Below are 14,583 nucleotides of genomic sequence, written 5' to 3'. Positions count from 1 at the left end.
TGCATAATTGATAGCCCCACTGCAATCCAAACCAGCACAAGCTGTGCAACTTACCCATTGACATCTTCTTTCCAGTTTATTTTATTCTTTACCACTGGTCAATTTGACTGGGTTTATTTTACGTGCAGCTTACTTTGAATTTGTTCTCCAAGCATTAAGTATTTTTATTTTTAATTGAGCTAGAAATAGGAAGTGTTTTGTTTTCCAGGATAAGTAGTTAAAGGAGCAACCTTCTTTGTGCCACTGACTTAATATTGGCTCTTTTGTGACTAGGTCCCCTGTGTAAAATGGAAATACTAACCTACCATAGAAAGGTGTTAATGACACCATTTAGAAGGAAAGAAGGAAAGAATTTCTGTCATCTTTTTGTGTAGATCTCTAACAACAACCGCAACAACCAATGATACATTTTCCAGATTCTCAGCCAGTGCAGATGATTTTAGTGCCAGGAAATGGTATGCTGATGTGTGCTCTCTGACCTGTCTTGCCTTGATTAGCTTTTGAATTACATGGTGTGTCTGTCTTTGCTTATAAGGCCAGATTTGATGACCCGTGAAGCAATTACTGAAGTTATATTCCTATAGAAGAATACTCCTGAGAGACTCAAATTTGTGTGGAACTCAATTATTTGTGGTGAGCTGTTTTAGTGAGCTGTATCTTAGAGAAGTAATGAGATGATGGTCTTTAATCTTAAATTACTGAACTAGACTCACATGTTAGCATGCCAAGTCAGTGAGTGTGCATTTAATCTCTGCTTTTGATAGTGTAGTGTGAATATTTCACATTGATGTACAGTCCAACACTATTTGTTCAGTGTGCTCAAGCAATGTAATCCCTGTATGAGCTTTGTGAGGGTCAAGATCTGGTAATTTCTTGCCTTGTTTCTGCAAAGAATGAATACATATGGAACCTCACTAGAGAGCGGTGGGTCTCTGTTCAGTGGCTGTGGGCATCAACTTCTTTGTGTGACCCAAACTGGGGGGTTGTGGCCGATGCTGTGTGCAGCATGGCTGGAGCCTACAGTCATACTTGTGCATTAGAATGTAGCTGACACAAAGTGGGATGTCATGTTGAGATCCTTTCTCTTCCAGTGCATGCACAGAGCCTGCTAAATAACTTATTCCCTACCATTTTTTGTCGGCAAGGAAATCTGCATTGTTCCTGAGGCAGAATCCAGTGGCCTTCCCAGACCTCCTGTGGAGAGCGATGAAAACCTCCTTGGTAAGCCCGAAATGCTTTTAGTACATGCACTGGGGCAGTGAGCCAGAAACCTAATGCTGATCTATCTCCAGAGGTTAGGGAGAGTGATTAGGAGATTGGTTGGACAGAATAATTTAGACCTTCTGAAGGCTTTTCTCCAGTGCACCACTAAATATCCTCTTTTGACTTTAAGAGGAATGGGGCTTGGTTAATATTCAAATGTACTATGCTGACACCACTGGTTTCTTCCTTAGAACTGTAATTATATTCAGCCATCAGCTCCTTTTTCAAAGTAAGTTTCTATGTCAAGCTTCTAAAAGCTGGCTAAATATATTTGATTTTATCATTTCTGCCTGGATTTGCTAGCAGCCTGGAACAACAGCTACACAGGATGAACTGTCCCATGTTGGCTGTAAGACCTGCTCTCTGGAATCTGTGACACTTGTGCTGTCAGAGGGCTCTGTAGGACATGTAATGTACTAGAGCTGGGACACACCTGAGCTACTGGAGAAGCTGTGGCAAAGAATTCATGCGAGGGTTCTGGAGAAGCAGTGGATGCTACCCAGTGTCCTTGCCTCTGTCAGAAGAGGACTGGTCTAAAGTACTGGGAAGAGAGGCCGGGGCTTCTAGGCAGGCTTAGAGTTACAGTAACCCAAGTTTGTGCTGTGCCTCATCCTTCACTGGGAGTTGCAGATTTCAGCAGGATAAAGCAAAGGCGTATTTTCTGAAGGATGACTGTATGAAATGCAAGCAGCTCTAATTCATCAGCTGTACTGATAAGAGACATGGGTCAAGTTCCCCATGTACAGGCCTTCTTTTGTGGGATGTCAGGCCTTGTGCCAGATCTCTGCTCAGAAGTGAACATTGCTTGGATTGCTTGTGAAGGAAGTGCAGAGCCCTTCTTGAGCATTGGGACCTCCCAGGCAATTTCAGGTTGCTATGGCCACGCAGCCCGATTCAAGGCCAGGCTGAGTCTTTCCACTGGCTGCTGCAGGCTTCAGTGTGAGGGACAAAACCCAGGAGCCTGCCCTGACAGCTATTCCTTTTGTAATCTTGTTAGTGATCCGCATTCCGCAGCCCAAAGCAGAGGTTTAGTGGTGCTGTGTCTGATGCGCAGGAGCTACTGTGCTTTTCTGGTGACTCTTCTGCTACACTGAGTTCAGTTCTATCTGCAGATGCTCCCCACGCAGCACTCAAACATGCTGTGCTGCAATTAGTCCAGCAGGTGCCCAGCACCAGGGTTTATTATTAGCCATCCCTAATACCGTGCTGCAGATGCACGTGATGCTTTGCAGAGGGAGGGATGGAGATTCCTTGCCCCAAGCACCCGTTTGCCTTTTGTTCCTGAAATCCCTACTCCCTAGCAACTCCCAAGGATTTCTTCCCCACCCCATGTGTGTTCTGACAGATAATTAACCTTTCAAAGCTTGATTAACCATGAACTCCTGCAGCCTACCCTTCCGCAAACAGCACCAGCTTCCCTAGAAACCCACACTCTCCTTCCAGCTTGAGTTTTAAAACATTAAATAATTAAATCAGTGGACACCAATTCTTCATCATATGACCCTTGTGTGTGTTGATCCTGTGTAATACGTGAAGAAAACCCAACATCTGGCTTGTGGCTAGAGCCACAAAGATATTAAAGTAAGGCAGGTAAAACTGACAGCGTATTTTCTCACAACTCTACAGATAATTCAGTGTTACTATTTTGAATGTTTAAAAGGAAGTCTGCAGTCTTCTTTTTTTCCTCTTGAGTGTAGGTGGATGCTTCTTTGAGATAAACTTATCTGAATGCCTAGCTTACATCGTGTTTCACTTGGAAGGATAAGTACAAGGAGATTTGGCCTAAGATGAAGGGGAACAAAATGAGTAAAATCTGTACCTGATTGGTCATACAAGCAAAGAAGGTGTGATACACATTTATTGAATTAGGATCCTGCAGGGAAATAGGAATAGGATTTGCTTCTGTAAAGCAAGTCTACACAGCCTTATGTTTTACTTGTTAGGTTGTATTTCTTCTGTTTGTATATTTTTCCTCTCTAAATGTATTAGAGTGGGATAACAAATTTTTATAAGGCCATTTATACACAAGTTGAATCTAAAGCTTGGAACAGCCATATTCTCTCTCAGAGAACTGACAGATGCATGGTTTTGAGTTTATCTGCAGGGAAAGCAGTGGGCAGCCTGACCGCAGGCTTCAAAAGAGGTGGGCTTGCTTTAGAAACAGTCTGGTTTGTCAGATGAATTGGATCCAAGCAGGTTCACAAAGCAGTCTGCAGAGGGAGGGCTAGCAGCTAGGAGCCGCCTAGTCTGCTGTAGGGAATGGCTGGTAACCACAGCACAAATGCACTGGAGTTTCTGTCCTGCTTGTCTGTCCACTGCAAAGCCTTTGTTTTCTTCAGGCAGTTTCTTGGTACCCATTTAAATACAGTGACATGTATTGCCACTGCCCTCCCTTTATTTTTGCTTGGCCAGGTACCAATCAAGCAATGTGTTTGTATTGCAAAAGAAATAGCTTGTGTTTCCTGACTTGCAGTTGTATTTATCCTTTCAGCCCCATTGCTCCAAGCACCTGCATTGTTCTGTCCCTTCTAAGAGGGATGCACACTTGCCCAGGTTTAAGCAATAAGCAGCTCTTCATTTATGTGCTTTCACAGATGCTTGTATCCAGCCTGAACAGCATCTCATAACTATTCCATGTCAGTTAATGCGCTGATCTGGCTGTTCTGTCACTGGTTAACTACTAAAATATCCCTGATTCAGAAAGACAATTTTATAGAACTTTACAGGAAGAAATATACATAGATTCCTATAGGTTAGAACCTGCCATGCCCTGGGTAATGACTTTGAGGCAGCTTGGGTTCACTGAAGAAGCTAAATTCTTTAAGGTGGCTGTTCCACAACTAGGATTGCATTGCCAGTGCATTGCCAGCACACAGCTTCCCTCTTCTTTCTGTATTAGCAAAGCGATACAGACTCTCACCACCAGTTCAGGTTGTCCCTAGGGCTTTAAAGCTCCCTGTGCAGCTGAGGCCCCTGTTTAATGCCCGTCTCCTTCCTCTTCTAGGGTCTCTGTCTGACAAAGGAAGGAGATGGGGAAATAAATAGAAATGAAAAAGCAATACCTTTGTCCTTCCCTGATTCTCCTCTCCTTGTCATCCCATGTGCCAAGTTTGCTAGAGGCAGGCACACTAATAGTCTAGGCTTTTGTAAGACGTCTCAAGTTGGGAATCTTAATTGCTAAGCACTTTTGAAATCCTTGCTGTAAACACTTGAAGGTTTTTCCTGCCAGGATGGGCGTCTGGTCAGTGGGTTTCTCTTGTGCACCCTCCCTCTAACATCAGGCTCTTCACGAGAGCTGTTCATGACAATGGTGTTGAGTGCTGGGCTGCTCCCAGCTGTTATTTCTGGGATCAGCTGCCTGACTTCCCTGATTCAGAAGCCATAAGAAAAACAAGCACCATGGCAGGAAGTTGCTGCCCTCCAGCGCTGCAGCCTGGCTGTCAGACCTAGGGTTCCTCAAGTGTTGCACTAGATCCACCCATTCTGGTATGTGGGTGTTTGCATTGGCTTGTTCTGCTCTGCGGTCCTTTGAGCAGACTTGTGTCTGGTGCTGTGCTCTTGTTGAGTTTATTTGCACTTATGTGTTAATTCAGGGGTGAAGGAATTCTTTTGTGCAGCTCTACACAGAACCCCTGGGATTACTGAGACCTGCAGGTTTCAATGCCTTCCCATCTCTTGTGGCAGGGATGAGCTGACAGGACTTGTCCAGCTGGGAGCCTCTCCTGTGTCTGTGCCTGAGCGAGCAAAGGGAAGGAGGGCACGACAAAATGATTCATGGACTGGATGAAGTGTTCTGGCAGGACCTGACCCTGATGTATTCAGCTGTATCCAGGTATAGCTGAATGAAATGTAATGGTCTGAAGTTCTGTGATGATCTTTGTCTAAATTAGAGTGGGGATTTTTAGTGCAAGTCTGGTATTTCAAGCTCCCTTCTGTTTGTTTCTCTGTGCAAGGCTTGCTCCCTTCCTGTCCCTAAGTTTTAAGGTTAGATGGCCTTGCAGGAGCTGTCTTGTTCCAGGCAAACCAGGTCTACCCCAAGCTGTGGAGTTAGGAAAGAACAGCGACCTCCAGAGTATTTTGGAAATACCTTGTAAGGAGTGTTAAGGCCTGAGTTGACTTCAAAGGTTTGCTTGGGGCTTCTTCCCCACCACTTCCTCTAGAAGTCAAACATTTGTTGCTAAGGTTGAAGAAATCCTTTCATTCTCCCTCACAGGTAGAGGCTCCTGCAGGAGCACTAGTTTGGTTTGTTAGTTCTGTGATAAAGGAAGATACTGGTTTTTCTCAGCTCTGGGGAGTAGATGGCAAAATGTGGCCATTTACAGTAGTTGCTTTTTCATGATGATTTCCAAGTGTTTTACTGATGTGATGCTGTAGGACAGAGAAGGGGCGGCTTGAGTTAAAAAGGGAATGTGCAAGAAGGTTGAAGGCTTTAGAAGGCTAAAGTAGGGGAGACTTGACATCCATCAAGGTCAGCATAGCAGGAGGAGATTGAAGAAAAAGCCAAGTAGAAACAGTGAAACACCTGGAGCTCTGTCAGCAGTGGTCAAAATGAAGCAAATGACAGTTCTAGGTGCTGAGTTTGGAGCAGGCTTAGTCTGACATTAAGGGTCACCCAGTGCAATAGGTTTGTACTGCACAACTAGAATATGAACAACTGCAGTGAAAATGTTAATACCAAACTGGTAGTAACACAGTTCCACAGGGTTCAGCTTTGGTAAAGAAGATCTAAACTTGGTCATGGAGTGTAGTCATATGGTTGATTTCTCCAGCATGGTCCTGGCTGGGACTTCTGTAGTGCCTGCATGATTGCAGTGTGGCAGGGGAGCAGCGTGGTCAAGTGTTTGTCCACACAATCCACACAGTGGGAACAAAGTGTGGCCAGCAGCCGTGTTACACCACTAGCCTCCAGCTATTCTGGAGATCAGAAGTCCCTCCTTGTGTCTGTGGTCCAGTAGTCATCCAAAAGGGGTGATTTGTGATGGGGGACGGGGGTTGGGGGGATGGGAAGAACTCTGGCTTGTGGGATAAGTGTGTGAGAATGATCATAAACTGGGCCCTTTTGGATAATTGATTAATTATTCTCATTTTATTAAGCGATGTATTAAGTAGGGGTCAGTGCACTGAAAACTCATTAACTGGGGCAATGAGGGACAGGCACAATGAGGACATGCAATTTGATTTCACAAGGACTGCAAAACACCCTCACATACACACAAAACCCCTTTGAAGTCCCAAGTCAGCCTGCAACCTGGAGGAGCAGCACAGCTGAACTGCTCCACCTAGTACTGTGCCTTTGGAAGTTATTGGGACTTTTGTTACGGTCAAAACTAAAAGCTGCTTGGACATTTTGCTTTAGAATGTAGCGAAAGGAAGGCAGCTGTGTATGTGAGCAGAGCTGTGAGAAGAGTTCATTGCCTGATGCACCTGCACACTGAAATGGGAGCTGGATCTTAAATCCTCTTGGTAAATCTTGGGCTGTATTGTCAGTAACTGGGTTGGCAGTCTCTTGTCAACCTTGAATATTTCGTGGAGGCTGGGACCACTTCTCTTACCATAATGGAACTCATGAAGAAAATGTAGTTGATTTTAGCATGCAGTGTGGCTCAGTGGATCACTTACCCTGGCCTCAAAGACATTAGTGCTCAAAAGTAATTTTGCTGTTATGGTGTTGGATACAGTACAGTAACAAGGGTGGAAAATAGTGTCTATTTATAGGCCTCTCATTGAGATATATGAACTATAGAATGAAGTATTTTCTTGGTGGCAGTCTAAAGAATTGTGTGAGAACTGCTGACTGCTTGGACTATAGCCTGTGGTGGTGAGGGACAGAGAAGCAGGAAAGATGGATTCAGCAGTTGCAGTTAAGGCAAAGTCAGTTGACAAATTGGCTGTTTCCTTTTTTCCATTCAGTTAGGAATGACAAATAGTTTAATTTATATTACTTCCTTACATTAAACTACAGCATGGCCAACTGCCTGGGGATCAATACAATACAGCCTATGGATCTTGCAGATCACATTTATTTTAATGTATTTTCTTTTTAAAGGTTCATAGGGAATTTCCCTTTGAGTTCTAGTCTGTTAGGCTCCTGAAATGTCATGTTTGCAAGAAACCTAGCTGGAAGGATTACAGTGCAATTAAAATTCCTAGTCTTTTTTCTTTCTCCTTTCTGGCACTCCTGTGTGTGGAGTGGATTGTTTCTGTCCAGAAGACCTAATGAAGCTTGCAGCACAAAGAGACGGGAAAGAGTTAGAGGTGGCCTTTTCAGTTCAATATAGGTGGGGCATGAGAGCTGCTTGATATCTTATTTCATGTTCTTATAGAATTTGCACTTGATGTGACAATTTGAAATACCATATACATAGATTGTATGATTAATGGAGTCACATTGATTTACAGTGCTGAGAATGTTGCCAGTACTTCCCCAAAGTGGGATTAACCAAATCTAAATTGCTCTCTACACAAAAGAATGCAGAGACCTTGCTCAGTATGTATTAACAGTTTAGTGGGCTCTGGATCAGTTCTCCCAGCCAGTACTAAAAAACAAAATCAGATGTTATTCTTAACGGTGAAATAATGGATACAGAAAATAGCTGGGTTCTAGGAACAGAATAGTTAATAGAAGCAGTAACCATTGTTTCTATTGGATTTGGCTTCATATTCTTCTTTAGGCTTATCCACTGACATGTTTATGCACTGACACATGAAAGTTTTTCTTAGTGTATCTGTTTATTGAAGGCAGCCACTGCTTAATCTCTCTGTGTACTTCTTGGTCTGTTCTTCACTGATGAGTGAAGCACTGGTTTGAGTATATGTGCCAAACCACATCCCCAGCCCTTGCCCGGGACCTCTGTGTAGCCTTCACATGTGATTTATATGCTTTTTTTGAGTAGGTTATGTCAATGTTGGCCTAAAGGTTGAAATGCATAGGCCTAAAGTCAGCTCCTCTTGAGAGACCAAGTGAGGGGTACAGGCTGTGTGAAGTGACCTGCTGAGGATCAATATCTGGTGGCTGCAGCCTTTCTTCTTCACTTTGCAAACTTTGCATCCCCATCTGCTGCACCCTTCAGAAATCCTGCCTCTGAGCTTCCATTCTTTCTCTGTAGAATGGGTATAACAGGATTTTGTTCCTTGCTTGTCTTCATTGCACCACGAAGATGTGGGCTTTGTGCAGCAGGGACTGCGGGGTACTTCAGGCACACGCAGCACCAGTGATGCCCCAGTTTCAGTTCTGTCTTGCTGCTGCTGCTCATTGACAGCAGAGCGAGTGCCAGCTCCTCGGGATGCGGGCTGAGCATATTTTGCTGTGAAACCTCCTGGTGTAGTCTTTGTGGCTAAACTAATGCATCAGTGTGTCTTCTGCTTTTGTTCTTTCTCACTGACCTTGTGCTTTATACAGGCCCTTGTCAATGATGCACATCCAAGGGCATTTACCTCAGGTTTTCTGTGTTCAGTTCCTTTACTTCCATCTTTCTGCTGTGCTAAGAGCAGAAACCTCTCAGTAGTATAAAAACCAAGACAAAACCAAGGTGAAGGTAGATTTCGATAGAGCTTGCAAAGGCCTAGGCTTGATGAATGGTAACCAAGGCAACAAGGCCTCTTTTGAAATAGGTGCTTGCTGCAGACCCCCATTTTGTGTGGAGAACTGGTCAGCATTTAAAACTTAGAGAAGACAAAGTAAAATCTATGAGGCAGACAAAGCTGTCCAGCAGTCAAGAAGTGCCTGCCATCTCTGACTAAATTAAATCAGGTACCATGTGGGGGCGAATGGTCACTGCTGGTTTGATCACTGCCTTGCGAATATTTAAGGAGGCTGATGCTGGTAAGCAAGAAATGAAAATACGGATTGCAAGGAGACATTTCTGTGTACAAGTGGCTGCAGTGTGCTCTTTTTTTACACTGCAGATCTGTGGCAGAGCTCATGACTGCAACTGTTGTAATAGGGTGCAAATGTAGCCCAAAGCCTCCACTGAATGGAAAAATTCCTACAGGGCTGATTTTAATTGCCCAATTTGACATAGGGATAAAGGGGAGTGAGACACAAGTGACCATTTTAAGCCACTTTTGTGCTCCTGTCATCTGTTAAAACACCCAGGGGTTAACAGGTATTATGGCTGCTTTAATTTACATTCATAATGTAATGTTCTTTGGCTGTTAGTCTCTTTCTTCTTACTTAATAGCCCTTCCATGTGCTCTGCATCTCTCCTGGTCAAAATTTAAGTTGGTATTTTAGTCTTCCAGAAAGTGATCTGCGGTGTACGGACACATCGGAACCAGACCTCTGTTGTGGGATTGCTTGCAGTTTCAGGGAGCTGGTCTCTGTCCCTGTCAGTCCTTCTGGTCCAGTATTCCCCAGGACTTTCCTGCGTTTGTGTCTAGACAATTGGATCCATTAAGAGATGAGCTTAGTTTTGCCTCAGCACATACTGCAACTTTGATCTTTAGAGCTGAACCAATAATACTGCATTCATTTCAGACACATCCAGGACTCCATGTGCTGCTGTAGCCTTAGCTGTGTCAAATCTTGTTGCAGGTGTTAAGTCAGTCCCTTAGTCCAGCTTGGCAGGAAGCCTTATGGCAAGGTTTGGATCTGATCCACAACATCTGTGCTGCAGAATCCCTTGCAATGCACTTGTCACACTGCTGGCCAGTGTGATCACATTCATCCACCAGCAAAACCTCAAAGTGTTGGAAGTGGACAGATGTGTTCCAAAGCTAAATGCAGGATAAACTGTCTGAATAAAGGCATTAGCAGAGGGGTCTGCTGTTACTGCCCAGTGCTTTTTGTCATCGAAAGTGAGCCCAGCCTTTTTATTGTGCAGCCATGGGTTACTTTTTGGCTGCTTCAGCACCTGGTAAGTAAGTAAGTAGGTGGATGGTTGCCTTTGTTTTCAGCTGGGCTTCATTTCAGTGTTGTTTAAGCTGTTGAAGCTAAAACTGAGTGATCTACAATAAGAATTATGTAGAGGGGGGATGATGTATTGGTGAACTGGAGCCGATCTGTGTTTGGCAGCCCAGAGGATGAAGACAAACAGACCCCTGCATTTCTTGAAGAGCTCTTCCTGCCCTCTGAAGAGCACCCATTCTGCATTCTCTTGCCATTGCTATAGTAACTTTCTGCCTCCTGATTTTGTTATGAATGGCAATGGGAAAAGCCTCCATGCAGGCTCCAGCTGATTCCCTGCTGTTTCAAACATCCTCAAGGCTTGCTCTCTTTTTTAACCCATGAATGGATGGTGCTTTTTAGCTGGGGGTTCTTTGTCAGCCTGTTCTTTCTTCCTTTTGTCTCTGTGTATTCAACAACGCACCATATGTCCATTGTGCACAAAGAGGAGAAATTTGGAGCAGGCAGCTTTACAGAGGCAAAGGCCTGGCTCTTTGGAGGAGGAGTTTTGGGGAGGTGGCAGTTTATAGTGGTGGTTTTGCAAGATGGACAAGAGCCAGCGCGGTTCAGCAGCTACCAGTGCTAGGCTCTGAAGGCTGACTTTGTGTTCCTTTATCAGGATCCAGGCATCCCCTCTCCAGACACAAAGCAGCTCTTTTACCTCTGCCAGCATGTTGTCCCTCTGGGACCTGCTGCTACCATGGAAAACAGCAGAAAGCACGGGTGAATCTATTCTTTAACCAGTTGTGAGCGGCAGGTCAGTATTAGCACTGCCAGTTAATAAAAGCATAGATAGATCCCACAGAAGGGAAGTGACTTGCTCAAGTCAAAAGAATGAACTTCGGAGTTTGGGAAGGAGCCTCCAGAGTTTGGTGTTGCTGCACATTGACAATTTGTGTTTAGAACAGTATCAAAATGACATGACCTTGTGAATGAACCTGTCACTAGAGCCTGTACATGTTCAGGTAGCTCCCAAAATGATAATGGAGCAGAGAGACTAAATCACTGTCTAAATAAGGAATCAGGTTTCTAGAGACAGAGTTCCTTGTGTTCTCATACAGGAATCAAACCCAGCTTTCCAGCTTACTAATCCTAGAGATAGTGGTAACCATTTCCTCCAGTACCTTGCAGTTTATCCTCAGAGCATCTTTTCTGCATGACTGAAAACATCCCCCTGGCCTACTCAGGGTACCGTTGAAACATTCTTCAGGATTTGCCTTAACTTGAATATATTCATTGTAGGGCATGAATATATTTTAGGTTTGAAATATATTTTTGGCCCTATCTTGAGCTGAGAGAAAGGTCCTTTGAAAAATGGTGTGCTTTCAAATCCTGCTCCTCCCAGCTGACTGGACGTGGGTTTCAGATGATGGATATATTGTTTGTGCTAAATACATGAATATGTTCTTATTAGAAAATACTTACTTTACCACTAACATTTCTCAACCCTGCCTTTGGAGATGTTAATCAGTGTATAATGCAGTGGACCTCATAAGTCATTGAATTTTGTTACTGTGGTTCTTTCATCCCAACGTCTGAAATGACTTCTACTCACTAAAGAATTAATGAATCTGTGCAGATAATCAGTAGTATTGCCATGAACAGGCACAGGTGAATGAAGTGACATTCCATGGGTCATAAAGTAATGCAGTTGCAGAGCCAAGCAGAGAGCCTGAGTTTTCATTCCCCCTCTTGTACAGCAGAGAAGGAATGCTGCTTCTCTTGACAGGCTTTGGTATGCAGAGCAGAGAAGTAAGCATGCTAAAGCAGGCTGGTTTGCTTGTGAAGACTCACTCAAGTATGTGCATTTATTTCGCTGTGGTACCTAGCCAAAAACCCCTTGCACATTACAGTCCTCTGCCTAACTCTTGCATTTGCACACATTAGCAAAGCAAACAGCAGCCAGTGCATATTTCCCACTGTAATGCTAATTTGTTTGGCTTCTGTTTGGGGAAGAAACCTCATGAGTAATTCAGGGGAGATTGATTGGTTTTATTCTCTAAGATTGGAAAAACTGATCCAGATTAAAAACTAATTGGGCACTATTGGACCTGGGGAGAATTCTGCCATATTCTGGGGTTTGGACTTCAAAGTGAGGGGCATTGAATCCTGCGAAATACCTGAATAAAAGATGAAATCTCAGTGGACAAATTGCTCTACCAGTACTGCTGAGGCCATCACATGTTTCTGGAATCTGGACTGGGTTCTTGCAAGGAGAGGCACAGATCAGTCAGGAGATGTAGGTGTGATCACTTTCCCATGTGTATCAGTATTGAAGCTGCTGAAGAGTAGCATGTTTCTTCCTCAGAGTGTTGTTGTCAGATACTGAAACCATGCTTGCTTATACTTGCAGTGGGGCAATGTTAGCAATGCTGGGATCCCAGGGGCATTCCCTGACTGTGTCTTCCAGATGCCAGCTCAGCTGAACTGCTGTGGGTGTGGGCATTGTACATGCTGGAGATGTGTAGTGGTTACAGTGTGATACCTGTATGAATATCCTTTATCCAAATGTGTGAATATCAAACATACCTATTGAGCCAGAAGGTTTGAGAGAGAATTTCTCTTTAAAGGGTTCAAATACTGATGCAGGCTTTTGAAAAACTGCAGTTCTGCATATTGAAGTCAGAATGTCTTTCTATGCAAACATTTCCTTTGATCCTATGAAATGTACAACTCAAACTTAACAAAACCTTGTTTAGTCCCTCGATGAGATGTTTCATGTCAGATGGCAGGTCAGTCTGAGATTTTACATGTTGATTCACTGAAGTTTAACAGATTGTTGCATGTTGATCTCAGATCATTAAACTACAAAAACCAAGGGAGAGGAAAGGCTGTTCTGCACAGAATGACACAGAGCCTGACCTCTGGGTGCTGCTCTTCTGGAAGAGCTGGTAATACCCTGTGTTTTCACTGGATTACAACAGGCTCTTTGGATGATTTCCACATACACAGCCCATACTCGAGGGTATGCAACTTGTTTTGAAACGCCAATACCAAATTGATGTGGATGTTAAAGGAGCATCTTAGATGCTCCCATTCTCCCTTATTGTTTGAGAGTCTGGTGGGGAAAACAATCACCCTGTGTGTTGCTTCTCATTCTGCGCAGGGAAATTGGAGTGTGACACTTGCGTATGTCTCTGGCTGTGCAGGGGTACCCTGGGAGAGGAGGATGAGGGGTCTCCATGTGCTGGTGCCACACTACTGTTGTTTCAGAAGCAGCAGCTGGCAGCTCTCTGAGTAGTACACTACAGAGGGCAGCAAGATGCAAAGGGCCTGTCCCATCCCCTCATGAGAGCACCCTCCATGCTGTCACCTCCCTCCCTAAGTCAAGGGAACCCGTTACTCCTTGCTGGGGTTGCCCATTCTGAAAGCTGCAGTTGCAAAGCACCAAGCTGCATCTAGGGCTTTGGAAGGGTACTCTGAGCCTGCTCTGCTCCTTGGGAGCCATGCATTCGGCAGGGATGATGGCTGTGTCAGGATGGCCTTCTGCAAGGCATAGTCTATTCAGGAGTTAATTTTCTGGGTGATCTGAGAAGCACACAGATTTCTGAAATAAAAGCTTGTAATGCAGCTTAATAAGATTAGATTTATTTAATAAGTGCAGCATGAGGACATTGGTTCACATTAGCAGCAACTGCAGCGTCCCCAGACTTAATGGATTCTACAGAGCAGCACAAAGAGGCCTGTTTTTTTGCATTAATGTTACTGGGTTTAGTCTTCTTTGTTACTACCAGTGTTACTCCTGGATTCTGCCCCTTGCCTAGAAAGAAGGGCTGAAAACTGAGGGCAGAGTGAACAGAGCAGTGGTGGTGGCTCGGAGGATCCCCAAATAGGGCTGACTGCAGACAAACAAGAGCCTAGACCAGGGTCTTGCTACTGCTCCACATCCCAGGCTGCTTCCCCGATTTGAGGTGCGCCATTTGAATTTCCATGCCTCATTTCCCATGTGTACAGTGAGGCCGATAATGCTGCCTTTGTCTGTCCTGTCTATTCAAAATGTAATGAGATGAGATGTTCAAAAATGACAAATGATTTTTGGTGCCGTGTATGAGCGCTCAGCTGAAGGCGTCTTCAGAAGGGACTGAGCTCTCTCCTGCTGGGTCATGGGGCCTGCTGAGGTTCTCAAGCTGTGAGCAGTACAGAGACAGCCCAGTGAGCGTTTCTGCTTGAAGCTTTTTCTTGTTAGCTTACCATTTAAATTCAGCAACACCAGTGTGTTACCAAGCAGGGTTGCTTCTCCCAGACATCACACTTGGAGAGAAGAGAAAACTTTGAGAAAACAAGAAAAAAAATCGGAGGCTTTCTTTATTTTATTGCTTTCCAAATTGTGGGGTTTGCTTTGATTTCTGCTTTAAAATTCTCAGTATGAAATTTGTGTTTGACTATTTGTCCTTCACGTTCTTTCTGCCATTGAACCAAATCCCAGTTCAGCATGT

The sequence above is a fragment of the Lathamus discolor genome, chromosome 22 (assembly GCF_037157495.1).
Source record: "Lathamus discolor isolate bLatDis1 chromosome 22, bLatDis1.hap1, whole genome shotgun sequence".
NCBI lineage: Eukaryota > Metazoa > Chordata > Aves > Psittaciformes > Psittacidae > Lathamus > Lathamus discolor.
The sequence above is the reverse complement of the archived record's forward strand: the minus strand, read 5'-3'. Positions refer to the sequence as shown.